The sequence below is a fragment of the Haematobia irritans genome, chromosome 4 (genome assembly GCF_050003625.1).
Source record: "Haematobia irritans isolate KBUSLIRL chromosome 4, ASM5000362v1, whole genome shotgun sequence".
In the NCBI taxonomy this organism is placed as follows: domain Eukaryota; kingdom Metazoa; phylum Arthropoda; class Insecta; order Diptera; family Muscidae; genus Haematobia; species Haematobia irritans.
Window position 1 is genome coordinate 25,607,731 of NC_134400.1, and position 19,059 is coordinate 25,626,789.

A 19,059-nucleotide genomic window follows, 5' to 3' on the forward strand; every position below is an offset into this window, starting at 1 on the left:
TACCCCCGCGAATGATTTAGTACCTTTTGTATAGACATTTTTTTGACCCGATATCGGATTTATGGTACAATAGTTTTGACAAAATATTTTAATATTTTGAGAAAGTCTTTTGCTTATTTGCTAATAGTCTTTTACAAATTTGGCAAAACAGACAAGTTCATGCGGGAAGAAAATCTTGATTTTGTAAAAGCCATAGTCAAAAACTCGATTTTATTGAATTTCAAGAATGTTTTAGTCGAAAAAGCAGCTTCCACACGAACACTTTCTAGATGAGAAGTTATCGATCGCATATTAAAATAATGCGAACCATTCGTCAGTCACGGTCGAAAGTTGAAACAAAAATAATCTACCAACATTTCTTACCAAAAACTTCCAAAAAATATTATTTCGGAAAAATTTATTTTTTTCAGAAAATTTCGTCAAAATTTTAATTCTACAGAAAATGTTGTCACAATTGTTTTATTTAGTCAAAATTTTATTTTTATGGAAAATTTTCTATAGAAAATGTTATCAAAATTTTATTTCTATAAAAAATTTTGTTAAAATTTTATTTCATTAGAAAATTTTGTCAAAAATTTATTTTTATTTATCTACAGAAAATTTATGATGTACCATGAAGTACAACTGTGGCAACCGTGATTACAATACTACGGTAGTCTTTGTATGCGGATATAAAACTAAAAAAATATATTTAAAATTGAGGAGTTGACAAACAAAATTTTATTGTCTTTAAAATTCAGTCTAAAGGAGCTTTTGACAATAATCTTGCAATGGAAGCTTAGTTCAAATTTAGTGAAAAGTACTTTTTTGCTTAAAAAAATACTTTTTTTGAACTTTCTTAAAAATTGTATTTTCCATCCCTGCCTGACTACCTTCGACCTTATGTTCGCACTGCTCAGTTTGCAATGCTGATATCGCATCTAAATAACGGTCTCATCGATATTAGTTATGTATCTTTTGCAATAGCGAATATCCCCACCTGAAATAAACTGCATTCGTCGTCCAAGTTAAAGGGTCCATAATACAACTCCTTGCAGCATATACCACAGTCATTACCCTCCGCCATTTGAGATTCATCCGTATAGATGTTCAGATCACCGAAATGTATTCTGTTATCATTCCAGTTCTCTATGTTTGGGATAATTGAGTTTATATTAGCCTTGTCGCATTCAGGATTTCATGAACGGATTTCATTTTTCTTTGACCATGAAAAGTCTTAAAATATTCGTTAGATGTTCTTATGGCAACTCCGTCGGTGATGCAATGCTATAAGGCGACTGTTGGCGCGATTGGTACAGGCAATCCAAGTTCAAGTCATGGTAGCGGATTTTTACTTTTTGTAGATTTGTACCCATTACGTTTTCAGATCATGAACGCTGGCTGTTGTTTTGCGTTGTCAAATTTATCGTTGTCACATTGACACCATCTGTTCTCCGTTTGTATTGATTAATTTTCATGAACGGATCGGTTTGAAATGAGCACGCCGTTCATGATTTTTTCTATGGGTGATTCCATCTGTCTTCTGCAAATTGCCATTAACTTAAGCTGTTTCGATAAAAGTTTCCGTCGTCTTGCAGTGCACTGCAAAAACAGTGAACCCACCAGGAAGAAAACTTTCGGTTCATTTTAGAAAATTTTGATTATTTTTAGAAAATTTGAACTAAACAGTATTACAAAAAAAAAATAAGTAAATATTTCTCGACAAATTCAAGAAAATTTATTACACATAATTAAGTTTTTTCACTTGTTAAAGAAAATTTGGTAGTTTGAAGGAAAAAATTGAAGTTCAAAATTGCAAGAATGTCTTTAGTGATATATGAAATTCATGATGAACGCATTTGAAGTAAAATTTACAAATTTAAAGAAATAATGAACTATGTTCAGAGAAATAGAATTAGGTAAATCTTTATACTTCATTTGTGCATAATTTTTTCCAGTTTTTTATACCCTCCACCATAGGATGGGGGGTATATTAACTTTGTCATTCCGTTTGTAACACATCGAAATATTGCTCTAAGACCCCATAAAGTATATATATTCTGGGTCGTGGTGAAATTCTGAGTCGATCTAAGCATATCCGTCCGTCCGCCCGTCTGTTGAAATCACGCTAACTTCCGAACGAAACAAGCTATCGACTTGAAACTTGGCACAAGTAGTTGTTATTGATGTAGGTCGGGCGGTATTGCAAATGGGCCATATCGGTCCTCTTTTACGTATAGCCCCCATATAAACGGACCCCCAAATTTGGCTTGCGGGGAAGCAAATTTCATCCGATCCGGCTGAAATTTGGTACATGGTGTCAGCATATGATCTCCAACAACCATGCAAAAAATGGTCCATATCGGTCCATAATTATATATAGCCCCCATATAAACCGATCCCCCGATTTGGCTTGCGGAGCCTCTAAGAGAAGCAAATTTCATCCGATCGAAATATTGCTCTAAGACCCCATAAAGTATATATATATTCTGGGTCGTGGTGAAATTCTGAGTCGATCTGAGCATGTCCGTCAGTCCGTCCGTCCGTCTGTTGAAAACACGCTATGCTAACTTCCGAACGAAACAAGCTATCGGTTTGAAACTTGGCACAAGTAGTTGTTATTGATGTAGATGGGATGGTAATTCAAATGGGCCATATCGGTCCACTTTTACGTATAGCCCCCATATAAACGGACCCCCAAATTTGGCTTGCGGGCACTCTAAGAGAAGCAAATTTCATCCGATCCGGCTGAAATTTGGTACATGGTATTAGTATATGGTCTCTAACAACCATTCAAAAATTGGTCGAAATCGGTCCATAATTATATATAGCCCCCATATAAACCGATCCCCCGATTTGGGTTTCGGAGCCTCTAAGAGAAGCAAATTTTATCCGATCCGGCTGAAATTTGGTACATGGTGTAAGTATATGGTCTCTAACAACTACACTGAAAAAACAGTGAACCCACCGGGAAAGATAACTTTCGATTAATTTTAGAAAATTTGGAACTTTTTTAGAAAATTTTAACTAAATGGTATTACAAGCGCTGGCATCACTCCGATATGGCAAAAATAAGTAAATATTTTTCGACAAATTCAAGAAAATTTATTAGACATAACTAAATTTTTTCAGTAGTTAAAGAAAATTTTGTAGTTTTAAGAGAAATCTTGGAGTTCAAAATTGCAAGAATGTCTTTAGTGACATACGAAGTTCCCGATGGACACATTTTTGGTAAAATTTACAAATTTAAAGAAATAATGAACTATTTTGTAAGAAATACGAAATTAGGAAGTCTTTATGCTTTATTTGTGTATAACCTTTTCCCGTTTTTTAGTTCATTTAACTAACATACGCAAAAAATTATTTGACTAAAATAAACTTTTTCCAAACATAATGATTCTATGAACTAATATAAAGTTAATATGGCTTTAGTGAAATAGACAGTTCACTTTTTTTTGAGTGTATGCAAAAATTGGTCCACATCGGTCAATACTTATCTATAGCTCCCATATAAACCGATCCCCCGATTTGGCTTGTGGAGCCTCTAAGAGAAGCAAATTTCATCCGATCCGGCTGAACAAACACCCATGCAAAAATTGGTCGAAATCGGTCCATAATTATATATAGCCCCCCCGAACACCGGAGCCTCTTGGAAGACCAAAATTCATCTGATTCAGTTGAAATTTGGTACGTGGTTTTAATATATGGCCTCAAACACCCACGCAAAAATTGGTTGAAATCGGTCCATAATTGTAAATAGCCCCCAAATAAACCGATCCCCATATTTGACCTCCGGAGCCCCTTGGAAGAGCAAAATTCATCCGATTCGGTTGAAATTTGGTACGTAATGTTAGTATATGTTATCCAACAACCATGCAAAAATTGGTCCATATCGGTCCATAATTATATATAGCCCCATATAAACCGATCCCAAGATTTGACCTCCGGTGCCTTTTGGAGAAGCAAAATTCATCCGATCTGGTTGAAATGTGGTACGTGGTGGTAGTATATGATATTTAATAGTCATGCCAAAAGTGGTCCATATCAGTCCATAATCATATATAACCCCCATATAAACCGATTCCGAGATTTGGTTTTGGAGCCTCTTGGAGGAGCAAATTTAATCCGAGTCAGTTGAAATTTGGTACATTGTGCTAGTATATGGTCGTTAACAACCATGCCTAACGAGGTACATATCGGTCAATAGTTATATATAGCCCTCAGATAAATCGATCCCCAATCACAAAAAATTGGTCCATATCAAGTTCATAATTGTATATATTTAGTCCCCATATAAGCGACCCCCATATTTCAATTCTGGCTCTCTACCACGTATGGACTAACTCACAATTTAGAAAACGATGTTAAGAAGTTTTAAGATACCACAACCCAATTAATTCGATTGTGGATGACAGTCTTTCGAAGAAGTTTCTACGCAATACATGGTGGAGGGTAAATAAGATTCGGCCTGGCCGAATTTACGGCCGTATATACTTGTTTAGTTTAATATATACCACATATGGACTACCTTGCAATTGAAAACACGGTGTTAGGAAGTTTTTCAGATACCTTGCCATCGGCAAGTTATACCGCAACCCAAGTAATTCGATTGTGGATGACAGTCTGACGTAGAAGTTTCTACGCAATCCATGTTGGAGGGTATATAAGATTCGGCCTGGCAGAACTTACGGCCCTATATACTTGTTAGTTAATTTAACTAACATCCGCAAAAAATGATTAGAGTAAAGGAAATATTCTCCAAACATAATAATTCCATGAACTAAAATAAAGTTAAATTGGCTTTAGTGAAATAGAGAGTTCACGTTTTGTTTTGATTGTACGTATCCTTTATATTAGGGAGTTCTTCTATCACCTGACCTCTCTGTGCCGTTTTTCTTGGCCGCATTGTAGAATTTCTAAGATTTATTCCTTCGTCGCACATCGCAGGACGTATATTAATCAATTTGCTATATTGTAAGACAAAGGTAGCCCATCAAATCTGTATCCTTGCTACGATTGGAGATTTTTGGGGCAGTTTTGGCCTCCGAAATTTGCAAGTCCATTGCCAAGGATATATATATTGAATTTCGCTGTGTTTGTTGTTGGAATGATTCTGCGCTCCTGAGTTCCTGACTTAGGAAACCGTAAACTTCGTTGTCTGCATTTGTTGCGAATAGGGTTACATACGTAGGATTCAGGAGAATCCCAAAGACAGTAATGAGGACCTGGGCAGACAAAAATTTCGGCTACAGACCATGGAAATTGCTACAGCACTCAGCACGCGTCAAGCAAAAATGGCTTACAAATTAGAATCCTCACTTCAATTCTACCGCACAATGACCCTGAGAATCTTCGGATCCGAATCCGTTGGACGTTTGCTCCTGGAAGATTTTAGAGATTAGAGGGTTGGCACAAAAAATACCAAATTCCCCATCCCTGGTTTGCCTGGTTTGCAGGTAGTGTCTGGGACTAAATCATCCCATTTATGGTACCATAATGAACTGAATATCGTATTGAAACTGGAGTATCTGGAAATTGAGACCCTGTTTAAGACCTAAAACTCATCATTCAAGCTGTTGTGGTAGACACATAAAACTATAGCTGATATCATATTTTTTGTTGGTGGTATTTCTCTTTTGGTCAAACTAACACAAAAAAAAATACACGCACTTTGGGACTTGGTTATTAATTTTGCATGCCATTTGCTTAGTTGTCCGCGTCCATAGATATGGCTAAAATGACGTCTTTAGTCTTTTAGCCAAATTAAAATTATATATGAGAAAACTTACCGATGGGACAAAGCAAAAAATACTAAATGTTAAATAAAATGACCAAATTTACCTTGAATTTCGCAAAGCAAAAAAAAAAAGAAGGGACAACAAAAGACAGAGGGTTAGTTGTAGAATATGACGAGTAACTTGCGACACATATTAATTTGTTGTTTTTAGTTTTTTTTTTTTAAGGCCAAATAGGGTCATTACTTTAGCATGAAAGGTTATTGAGAATGTACCATTTATTATCAATTTTCACCTATTCCGTATTACTAAATCAGAAGTAATCTAAACACAAAATAAAATAATTCAATAATTTTATGAATAGTGTTCATAAAAAATTTTGAATTATGAAATTCATATATTGTATGAACAAATTCCATATATCAAACAATACTGATGGTTTTGAATGGCTGCGAATTTATTCATAATATGTATGAAATCCTATGTATTATAAAAGAACAAATATATACGGTCGTAAGTTCGGCCAGGCCGAAGCTTATGTACCCTCCACCATGGATTGGGTAGAAACTTCTACTGAAGAGTGATATCCACAATCGAATTACTTGGGTTGCGGTATCACTTGGCGATGGCAAGGTATCGTAAAACTTCCTAACACCGTCTTTTAAATTGCAAGGTAGTCCATATGTGGAATACATACTAAAAAAGGCCGATTAAAGACGTATATAATAAAGTTTGACAAAATTTTCTATAGAAATAAAACTTTGATAAAAGTTTCTATAGAAATAAAATTTTGACAAAATAAAATTTTGACAATATTTTCTATTGAAGTTAAATTTGGAGAAAATTTTCTATAGAAATAAAATTTTGACAAAATTTTCTATAGAAATAAAATTTTGACAAAATTTTCTATAGAAATAAAATTTTTACAAAATTTTCAATAGAATTAGAATTTTGACAAAATTTTCTATAGTAATAAAAATTTTGACAAAATTTTCTGTAGTAATAAAAATTTGACAACATTTTCTATAGAAATAAAATTTTGCTAAAATTTTCTATAGAAATAAAATTGTGACAAAATTTTCTATGGGAAAAAAATTTTGACAAAATTTTCCATAAAAATAAAATTTCGACAAAATTTTCTATAGAAATAAAATTTTGGTAGATTATTTTTGGCTTGAGTGGCAACCATGATTATGAACCGATATGGACCAATATTTGTGTGATTGGGGATCGGCTATATATAAATATAGACCTATGTGAACCAATTTTGGCATGGTTATTAGCGGCCGTATACTAACACCACGTTGCAAATTTAAACCGGATCGGATGAATTTTGCTTCTCCAAGAGGCTCCGGATATAAAATCTGGGGAACGGTTTATATAGGGGGCTATATATAATTATGGACCGATATGGATCAATTTTTGCATGGTTGTTAGAGACCATGTACTAATACCATGTACCAAATTTCAGCCGTATCGGATGAAATTTGCTGCTCTTAGAGGATCCGCAAACCAAATCTTGGGATCGGTTTATATGGGGGTTATATATAATTATGAACCGATATGAACCAATTTTTTCATGATTATTAGAGACCATATAGTAACACCACGTACGACTTTTTATCACGAGTTTCTATTGATGCAACTCGGGTGGTATTGCAAATGAGCCATATCGGACCTTGGATTCAGACGCCAAACCGTTCTTCTGCATGGTGACTTACATATGCAAAGTTCTTTTGTCTTCTGTTTGATGTGACACTTCAAGCTGCGTTTTCTGTATAAGGCCACTTCTAACCATCAGGTTAGTATATATATTATAAATATATTAACATAGAATCGGGCAGCATTCATTGACAAGAGATAAGTTCACCACTTAATTACCTCTACACCTAACCTAATTCTATTTGCTTCAGATTCCCCTGGGGGCAGTATTTGGTGTTTCCAATAGACTTGAAAGCGGGATGATTTTTTCTTTCATTTCCGGCGTATCAGTGTTCTGCCCTTCCGAAGGTCTTATCATCTTGCCCATATGCCTGGGAGTAGTTCCAAATTTCCCCTTTGGAGCATCTTACTTTTCGTTCATCATCTGGTTCATTCCTTTCCACTTTTGTCGCTGTGCCCCAGACAACACCTTCCTTATCGTGGTCAGTGAAATCGTCGCCGAACTTGTCGACCTTCTTTTTGACCCCGTCGTAAGTTGGTTTCGCCAAGATGATGATATTGACGTCTCTATTTGTATCCGAGCCGGAATCAGATTCTCTACCTCCTTTTGTAGGGCGGAAAGGACCCAACCTCTCTGAGCCTCTTCATCTTCCTCATGCGTCTTGCCAACGGCTACATGGCTAGTCTTGTAACATTATCTTCAACTACAGGTGCTCAGTAGCCCCCTATAAATAGCCCCAATAGAAGCTGTGCTTGTAACTCTTTCCCCAACGACAAATGCCTAGTCAACCACACATGTATCAAATTTACGATTGTCTGATATCAACGCTTCATGACTCGTAAATTGATCACTAGGGGAGGTGCACTGTTCGGTAGGAGTATCATCGTTATGTGTAACATTCCATTAGATTTTCTGTGTCAGTTTTGGTCCGCTAGAAACACTAATAAGCCACCAGAGATGGATGCCCAAAACCATCCATCTTTTCCCCCTATCACCAACCTGAGGACGCGTCCGGTAGAAAACTGAGTAGAGATGGTCTATATTAAACTTTTTTAGGTTTGCGTCGTATCATGCCATGAATTCTTGGAGGCTTTGTGGAGATTTTGGCATTGCAGCACATCTAAACTGGTATACGAAACTACCTCGTTTAGGGTAGTTTTTGAATTCCGACATAAATTTTTCCCAAAAAATATTGGGCGCTATGTCCGCCTATTTTTCAGGGCATATGAGTGCGATGAAGAGGGATGTAAAGCCCAAACTAAAATTGGGCAATATGATCCGGATCGGATGAATTTTGCTCCTCTAAGAGGTTCCGGAGGTCAAATCTGGGGATCGGTTTATATGGGGGCTATACATAATTATGGAACGATATGGTTGCATGGTTGTTAAAGACTATATACTTACACCATGTACCAAATTTCAGCCAGATCGGATGAAATATGCTACACTTATAGGCGCCAAATCTGATGGTCCGTTTATATGGAGGCTATCCGTAAAAGTGGACCGATATGACCCATTTGCAATACCATCCGACCTACATCAATAACAACTACTTGTGCCAAGTTTGAAGTCGATAGCTGCATCCAGAAAAGGCAAATAATTGCGCAACACTGCTTTAGCTGTACAAGGACAAAAACTAAATTTTTTATGTATAAATTGCAAATTTCAATCTGGCTACACTGGCGACATGTCCACTGATGAGATCATACTCAAAGATGAGATCATACTATTTCCATTTTACATGAGTGCTGGGCATCCTCTTTCCTTAGAAAGCTCTTGAAATGGATAAATGTCCTGGCCATGATGGGATTTCAGGTAAAATGTTAGTAAAATGTAGGGAACTAGTTGTTCCGGCGCTTACCTATGGTTTTAATCAAATGATAACTACTTCTCAATATCCAGAAGCTTTTAGGATTGCCAAAGTAATCCCTATTCCAAAGGAAAAGGGTGCAAAGAATTCCGCGGATTACAGGCCTATTGCGCTCTTGTCTTCGGTTGACAAGATTTTTCAGAGGATTTTGTATGGCCAGATGATGTCGTTTTTGAGTGAACATAAAATTGTTCAAGATTTTCAATTTGGGTTTAGAAAGGGTTGCGGGACACAAGAGGCCGTTGTGAATGTGATGGATATGATATGCGACGGATTGGACAGTGGGTTTGGTGGTGTTGCGGGAGTTTTCTACGATTTTTCTAAGGCATTTGACCTAGTGGAATGTGAAATTTTGTTGCAGAAATTGTTACTATACGGGTTTGATGGGTATTCTTTGAAATGAATAAGAAGTTTTTTGAGTGATAGGAAGCAATACGTACAGATAAAGGAGAGTAGAAGTGAGATGGCCTATGTCTAATATGGGGTACCCCAGGGCAGCGTTTTGGCGCCACTGTTATTTATGCTTTATATTAATGATATTGCGAATCTTAAGCTTTTTGGCAAATTGGTAGCATATGCGGACGATATTAGCTTATTTTACCCTTATAATCACGACGTTATTTTAAGAGCTCAGATTGAACGGGACGCGAAGACTCTCAGGGAATTTGCCAGGATAAATAGGTTGGTACCGAATGCGGAGAAAACAAAGGTGGTTCGTTTTCGACCACATTCAGCGGGTAATTATGTGAGTGTGTCGATCTGTGGGAGGGATGTCCTAGAATGTAGCTCTGTAAAATATTTAGGTATACATCTACAGAGCAATTTGGCATGGGATTTACACATACAGAGTATTAAGGGGAAAATTGCTCCGGCAATTGGTCTGTTGTACAAATTTAGGAACAAATTTAGTGATGGAACAAATTTACTGTTATATAATAGTTTAATACATAGCCACTTGAACTACCTGCCTATTGTCTACGCCTACAGGAAAATCGGCGCTTTAAAATCCTTACAAAGAATGCAAAATAAGGCCCTTAGAATTGTATACAAACTTCCGCGTATGTACTCAACAATATCCTTATATCAGAACGTTGCAAAGACTATTTTGCCAATTAATGGTATCTACAAAATGCAATTGCTTGTATATATGTTTAAGTCTATCCGTAATATTAGACATTGTCCTATAGAATTTCACATTAACCAGACAGCTTTTAATACTAGAAATAGCTCTAACTTATTGGTAAAGAGATGTAGACTAGAATTAACGAAACAAAGAATTGGACACATTAGTGCTATAGAATATAATCAGATGCCTTTTCATCTGAAGTCAATATGTACAATATCCTCTTTTAAAACACAATTAAGACAATATCTTCTTCAAAATATTGAAATGCTTCTAATGTAATTTAACAACTGGAAAGTAAATGAACTGTAATATCTGAAAAACTACAAATTGTATAATATATATTTATTGTTGTAACACTCATTGCCAACTCGCCCCTAAAATGTCTATAAGGCGCTGGGGCACTATGAAATTTGATATTATGTTCTGAAATAAACTTAAATAATAATAAAAAAAAAACAAGTATAAACGGCCGTAAGTTCGGCCAGGCCGAATCTTATGTACCCTCCACCATGGATTGCGTAGAAACTTCTATGAAAGATTGTTATACACAATCGAATTACTTGGGTTGTGGTATCTTAAATCGTTTTCTAAATTGTGAGTTAGTCCACACGTGGTATATATTAGACAAAAAGCTATGTAAGTCTACAAATAATTACGAATGGATATGGACTTTTGCATGGTACGTAGGGAGCCAGAATTGAAATATGGGGGTCGCTTTTATGGGGGCTATAATCAATTACGAACTTGATATGGACCAATTTATGTGTGATTGGGGATCGATTTATCTGAGGGCTATATATAACTATAGACCGATATGGACCTAGTTAGGCATGGTTGTTAACGGCCATATACTAGCACAATGTACCAAATTTCAACTGACTCGGATGAAATTTGCTACTCCAAGAGGCTCCAAAACCAAATCTCGGGATCGGTTTATATGGGGGCTATATATGATTATGGACTGATATGGACCACTTTTGGCATGGTTGTTAAATATCATATACTACCACCACGTACCAAATTTTAACCAGATCGGATGAATTTTGCTTCTCCACAAGGCACCGGAGGTCAAATCTGGGGATCGGTTTATATGGGGGCTATATATAATTATGGACTGATATGAACCAATTCATGCATGGTTGTTGGATACCATATACTAATATCACGTACCAAATTTCAACCGAATCCGATGAATTTTGGTCTTCTAAGAGGCTCCGGAGGTCAAATCTGGTGATCGGTTTATATGGGGGCTATATATAATTATGGACCGATGTAGACCAATTTTTGCATGGTTGTTAGAGACCATATACTAACACCATGTACCAAATTTCAGCCGAATCGGATGAAATTTTTCTTCTCTTAGAGGCCTCGCAGACCAAATCGGGGGATCGGTTTATATGGGGGCTATATATAATATATGGGGGCTATATATGGGGGCTATATATGGTCCGATGTGGACCAATTTTTGCATGGTTGTTAGAGACCATATACTAACACCATGTACCAAATTTCAGCCGAATCGGATGAAATTTGCTTCTCTTAGAGGCCTCGCAAGGCAAATCGGGGGATCGGTTTATATGGGGGCTATATATAATTATGGACCGATGTGGACCTATTTTTTCATGGTTGTTAAAGACTATATACTAACACCATGTACCAAATTTCAGCCGGATCTGATGAAATTTGCTTCTCTTAGAGGCCTCGCAAGCCAAATTTGGGGGTCCGTTTATATGGGGGCTATACGTAAAAGCGGACCGATATGGCCCATTTGCAATACCATCCGACCTACATCAATAACAACTACTTGTGCCAAGTTTCAAGTCGATAGCTTGTTTCGTTCGGAAGTTAGCGTGATTTCAACAGACGGACGGACGGACGGACGGACATGCTCAGATCGACTCAGAATTTCACCACGACCCAGAATATATATACTTTATGGGGTCTTAGAGCAATATTTCGATGTGTTACAAACGGAATGACAAAGTTAATACCCCCCATCCTATGGTGGAGGGTATAAAAATTCTAAGGTCAAGCAAACAAAATCCTGTCACTCAAATTATTTACCCTTTCACTAACCTCAAATATTTTCTATTTAATTGTGTTTTTTTTTTTCTTCTGTATATTCATATAATTTGTGGTTTTTGGTGTTTGTTTAAACGTTAGTTAGTATTTGTTGTTTCTTTTTTTGGCTAAAAGAGTCATCATCGAGATTGTGTGTGAATGTCTCCAAAATTCAAATGAACCACAAACAGGTGAACAATGGTAAAAGAGTAGCCTTTTGTTTTGGGTTATTCAAAGAAGGAAAAAACTAGGTGAGGTCAGTTTTGGATTTCAAATGAAATTCGTGAGTTTTGCCAAAATGTAATAAAATAACTCTAGTTGGTTCAGTGGGGGTGTTACAATTTTTATTATCATATAAATTAGTAGTTAAACTAAGATATATGTTCACAAAAAGAGGTGGGAGGCGTTTAAAATCAAGTCCAATAAAATTGTACAAAAATGGACAAAGAATCAAAAAAATACTACAACATTTATTTATATTCTAAAATTAAATAAAATTAATTTTTTTGAGTTGTGGTTAAAAATGCATTTTTCAATGCCGTTGGTCTGCCGTCATTTTGTCTATCAGGTTCTGCTCATCTATTTCACCTACTTGTCCCCCTAATTCCAATCTTTCGGTGCCCCATTGTATGCACCTGATGCGCATTATCGATGACATTCTCCTCTTCGTACAGGCAATATGGAATATGATATTTGCCCGTCTTATAGAAATTCATTCGGAAGTATCCGTGTCCAGATATCATCACATCTCTATATCGGGGATAAGTCTTGCTGTCCACCTGCGATATGTATCACAGTTCCATCGATCTTGCCACTGTAGCATAGTCTCCCATTTTATCTCATCTAACGTGTTTGTTTAAGTCGGTATTTTTAGTTCAAAATCGTCTTCCTTTCTTCAGTTTCAAGGTCCATTGGGGTCATGCCCATAAGCGTAGTAAGGCCTCTGAGGGGAGGGCTTAGCCCCCCAGAAAAAAATTAGCCCCCCCCCCAGAATGTGAAAACCTATATATGATTTTCCATTATATATTGTTACTGTAGCATAGATAGGGGGGCTATAGCCCCCCTGGTTAAATATGTCTAGATACGGCAATGGTCGTGCCGGGACTATGATCAGTACCGCCTCAGCAGATGCAGCGCTATATGCGGAGGTTACACGTAAAGCGGCCGTATGCTATACACCGAAAAAAAAGTTTACTATTGTTTACGAAAAATGAACTAACCCATAGTAAGAATGACCATGATTTGGCGCCAAAGATTTTTTTCATCTAGATAAGTTCATGATTTTCTTATAAATAAGTTTATGTATTGCATCGTATTTTAGTTCATTCTTACTACGCTGAGGGAAGAATGTACTTACACTCATTCAAAATATTCCTGCTATCCGGAAAAATGAACATGTTTTTGGGAATCCTATATTTAGAAATTGGTTTCAAATAAACTATTTATCAGTATAATTTTCAAAGAAGTAAATAAATTTAGGAATTAAAGGTACAACAAGCCTGTATACAACTAAGAAATTTTTCGTACAATATAAGACAATTTTTCATAACTACCAGTATTTTATTTCAAAAAATTATTATTATATTACATAAAACTATGGCTTATGATATACAATAAAAGAAATGTTTTTATTTGTACGCTGTATGTTGTTACTTTTCCGTAGTTAGTAATTGCTTCTTCAAAAGAGTAATATTCTATGTTAGTAGAATGAAACTAATTAATATCAATTTCCATTTTCTATCCATATGAAAGATATATGCCATAAGTTGCTATTTTCATTTCATTTTTGTCCAATTTCACCGATTTCGCTAGTTTTTGTTGTGTGGATTTGCGTCATAAGCCTCTGAAGTTAAAAAGGTATATGAAATATAAAAATATTATCAAATTCTATGGTATTTTGATCTTTAACTTACAAGAGAATTTTCTTAGAGCCAATAGGGATATCAGCTTAGATAGCATTAAACAGTAAGAAGATTCCAAAAAATACCATTAGATTTGCTGTCATCCTGCAAATGAAAATTATTTTTAATAAATAGAAATTTTGGCTTTATTACAAATGGACGAAAAACTTACCACATTGAAAAAAATCATCCAATTACTACATTAGTGGAATCATATCCATGCACAAATGGGACATTTTTGAAATCCTTCTCAGAATATAAATGAAATAAAAATATTATAAAATTAGATATAATTTCCACTTGTCAATATAGCATTTAGTATTTAAGGTGGATATTAAGTTCGAGTTTAGTGGCTAAAATCCCAATTTTTCATGATTAGTTTTCTTTAGAAATACATGGGAACAAAATTGAACCGTTTTTGTGTTCATTTAAAATTTATATCAAATTTTTAGTAATTTGAGGTTGCTGAATCCAAATTTACACTTGTTTTTTTAAGAGCTCCACTTTTTGAGATATACGGTTATGTTCCAAATTAAGGGACTTCCGCTATATATATTGGAATAACTTGAAAACAATTCATCATATTAAATTAAAAAACAGCTTAAAAACGATTTTCTGTTCTTAATCGTGTAATCCATTTAAAGAATATAAACTTTATAAAAAACTTGTTTCGAGCTATTCTCCATCAAGTTATATTTAAATTTGCATCGAAGGCGTATAATTTTATACTTTTCTTACTGATTTATTTCTGATTTTAGCACCTAAACTCGAACTTAGTACACACCTTAAGGACTCGCTATAACATAAAAATATAGACTCAAAAAATTGTACTGTGATCCAGATGTAGAGTAAATATAGATCATTTTATTACCACTCATTATGAATATTTTTATGTAAACCAATTTAAAACCGCACTAATTTTAAATTATTAATAGAAATATACAGTTTCTTAATATGTGATTTATTTTAGAGTTATTTATTTTTTATCAATATAAAGTGTTTTTGTTTTCTCTAACATCACACCATTCACTTATCAGTTTCTAAAATGTTACGAAATAAATGTATTTTTATTAATAAACACAAATACCGCACGCAAGCGCACCACGTGTGCGCTTCATAAATGCATCAACAGAACTGAATGCACCAATAAAACTCAAAGCCACAAATAGTCATAAAGGACACATATGTAAAGAAAAACAACTCCACACACACATGATCCCTTTCTGATCTCGCTATTGCAACAAAACAACTATCACCACAAAAGATACCAACAACACACATTCCATAACATCATCGCAATAACAAACACAAACAAACAAAAAAGATGATGCAATAATTTCATAATTTCTTCTCACTTCAATTTCCAGTATCACGTTTATTGATTAGTTGGTATTCTATCTATAGGATAAGGTAAAATATATTCAAAATTTACGAGGAATCCATAAAAAATTATATACACCCGTCAAGGATTAAATTAACTACTTTTTATTCTACTTTATCTAAAATTTTCAATGTGAGGAAATATACTCCAACTTATAGTAAAAACCGAAATAAGCTGTAGGAAGCCGCCATACGAATCGGTACTGTGGTTAAGTTAATTTTTACTACAAAATTTTTTTTCCATACAAAAAATTTTCTTAGTAAATTGTCCACATTTCGTAGTAAGATTTTTATATTGCCTATGTCTTTTTATAATACAATCAACGATGCATTAACTATTGTATTGGAAATTTTTTTAAGGAAAAATCCGTCCCATTTCGTAGTTAGTGAACTAAAAAACATTTACTGAATTTTTATAAGTTTTCCTTTAGCTAAGTTAATTTTCGCAGTGGTTACGAAAAATGAACTATATTACAGTAAATTTTTTGAACTATGTGGAAGTTAAACTGGTCCTAAAATTAACAAGACACCTTTTTTTCTGTGTACTACCCGAAGGGTTCGTGCCTTATTTGCATGTCTCAGCGCGATTTCCCATATCTCGCTTCCGTAAATTAGAACACTATTGCAGGCTTTCATCAGAAGCTTTCGCTTTTTTGGCAGCGGGCCGCCTAAGTTTACCATCAATGCTGAGTTGTTACGTTATCTGCGTTACTTTCTTAGCTTGTAAGCCATCGCCCATTTGAGATATAGAAAACATTTTTCACGTCTAGGGCTGGAAGTAAAACGACAGGTCTGCTATGACGGCTGACCCTCTGGGTAGCTGGAGCCCCGTCCATAACATCTCTAAGTGCTCCCATCGTGGATTTTCCTGAGCGGTACCCGTGTTGCCCGTGAGAGAGTCTCTTATCTGGATTGCTTGTTTTAGCCTTGGCTTGATAAGCCTTTCCAATAGTTAACCAGCTGTGTTAAGCATACATAGGGGGGCTGTATGAGGATGGTTCCTCTCCTGAGATAGCAGCTCACTTTGATTATGCTTCCTATTTCAGGTATCCATATCGCGGCAGTGCCTCTGATGTCTTCGAACCACAATCCTTTTGACTTCCTGGCTGATAATCGCAATGACTGTTTTCTGTTCAAGAATTATTTGTGGCAAGAGAGCATCCGCCATCTTACATCTATGCATATTTAATTGCAGAATCTACATATTGTCTTTTGTATCGCTTTGCAGCTTCTAGAGTCTGAAATGTAATAAACAGGCGTTTTACCTTACACTACAGCAGACACAGAACTTGGGCCCCTTTTGGTATTGCTTCAGCGGGTAGCTTTTTTCGTCGCATCGTCTACAAAGACCCTTACCTATCCTGTCAGGGCCTTTGCAGTCTTATTGGAGGTGAAAAAAATTAAATGAAATTAAACTAAAATAAATAAATTTATTAATAGTAAAATTTAATTGTATCCATACTATATTATTATTAGTTTCTATCAAATTTAATTAAACTTACAACGTTTTTGTATTACCAACAGTCGTTTTATAGCTCGTATAGACATTTCTCAAGAATTAAAAAAAAACAAACTTCTCCAGAGAAAGACAAAACAACATGGAATAGAAAAAGAAAAATAATATATGCGTGCTTGTGAAACTTTCTTTTTGTTGTAGAAATTAAAGATTTAAATAGAAAAATATATTCACACACTGCTATATGTATAAACATATGACTTAGATACTATACATACTTGTTATTAATATTATTACTTAGACAAAAAATTGTGAAGATGGCTAACCAATGAATTTTTTGTCGACGTAAGTAATTTATTCCAGTATAACATACACAAAAGAATCTTTCGTCTGAAACGAAATTTTAGAACAACGAAATTTTCTTGTCAAATAAATTTTTTGTTATGATACTACCGTTACTTTCTATAGAAAATTTTGTCAAAATTTTATTTCTATAGAAAATTTATGTCAAAATTTTATTTCTAGAGAAAATTAAGTCAAAATTTGATTTCTATGGAAAAATTTGTCAAAATTTCATTTCTATAGAAACATTTGTTAAAAATTTATTTCTATAGAAAATGTATGTCAAAATTTTATTTCTATAGAAAATATTCTCAAAATTTTATTTCTATAGAAAATTTTGTCAACATTTAATTCTACAAAAATTTGTAAAAATTTTATTTCTTTACAAAATGTTTCCAAAATATTATTTCTATAGAAAATGTTTCCAAAATTTTATTTGGATAGATAATTTAGTCAAATTTGATTTCTATAGAAAATTTTATCAAAATTTGATTTCTATAGAAAATTTTGTCAAAATTTTATTTCAAGAGAAAATTTTGTCAAAACTTTATTTCTATAAAAAAAAATTTCATTAAAATTTCATTATTTTAAAGAAATTTGTCCTTAATATTTTGTAAATTTCGCATCCTAAAATTTAGGTTAGGTTAGGTTATGTGGCAACCCGATGTATAAGGCTCATTTAGACTATTCAGCCCATTGTGATACCGCAGTGGTGAACTTCTCTCTTATCACTGAGTGCTGCCCGATTCCATGTTAAGCTCAACGACAAGGGACCTCCTTTTTATAGCCGAGTACGAACGGCGTTCCACATTGCATTGAAACCACTTAGAGAAGCTTTGTCACCAGCATTACTGAGGTGGGATAATCCACCGAAGGAAAACTTTTTTGGTGTTCGGACGATGCAGGAATCGAACCCACGACCTTGTGTATGCAAGGCCGTAATCTTTAATATCACGTCAATATTTTTTTCAGTGTATAGAAAATGTTTCCAAAATTTTATTTCTATAGGAAATGTTTCCAAAATTATATTTCTATGGATAATTTAGTCAAAATTTGATTTCTATAGAAAATTTTGTCAAAATGTTATTTCTATAGAAAATTTATGTCAAAATTTTATTTGTATAGAAAAATTTGTCACAATTTTATTTCTACGAAAATATTCTCAAGATTTCATTTCTATAGAAAATTTTGTCAACATTTTATTTCTATACAAAAATTTGTAAAAATTTTCTTTCTGTAGAAAATTTCGTCAAAATTTTATTTCTGTAGAAAATGTGTGTAAAATTTCATTTCTATAGAAAATTTTGTCAACATTCTATTTCTATACAAAAATTTGTAAAAATTTTATTTCTGTAGAAAATTTCGTCAACATTTTATTTCTATAGAATATTTTGTCTACATTTTATTTCTATAGAAAATTTTGTGAACATTTTATTTCTATAGAAAATTTTGTGAACATTTCATTTCTATAGAAAATTTTGTCAAAATTTTATTTCTATAGAAAATGTTGTCAAAATTTTATTTCTATAGAAAAGTTATGTCAAAA

The 19,059-nt window shown here is 34.3% G+C and overlaps 1 protein-coding gene and 2 long non-coding RNA genes across 8 annotated transcripts in view; 1 reads left to right on the forward strand and 2 right to left on the reverse strand.

Moving 5' to 3' along the window:
- Positions 1-19,059, reverse strand: part of LOC142236875 (uncharacterized) — a 391,437-nt gene that overhangs the window by 195,826 nt on the left and 176,552 nt on the right. The gene's annotated exons all lie outside the window — the stretch shown is intronic.
- Positions 1-19,059, forward strand: part of LOC142233390 (bicaudal D-related protein homolog) — a 199,758-nt gene that overhangs the window by 53,970 nt on the left and 126,729 nt on the right. The window lies entirely within an intron of this gene.
- LOC142236142 (uncharacterized) lies at positions 13,974-15,415 on the reverse strand. The gene is made up of 4 exons (XR_012721914.1): positions 15,207-15,415; positions 14,508-14,581; positions 14,348-14,440; positions 13,974-14,277 (listed from the first exon to the last, which is right to left on the reverse strand). It is a non-coding gene; the product is annotated as an uncharacterized LOC142236142 (long non-coding RNA).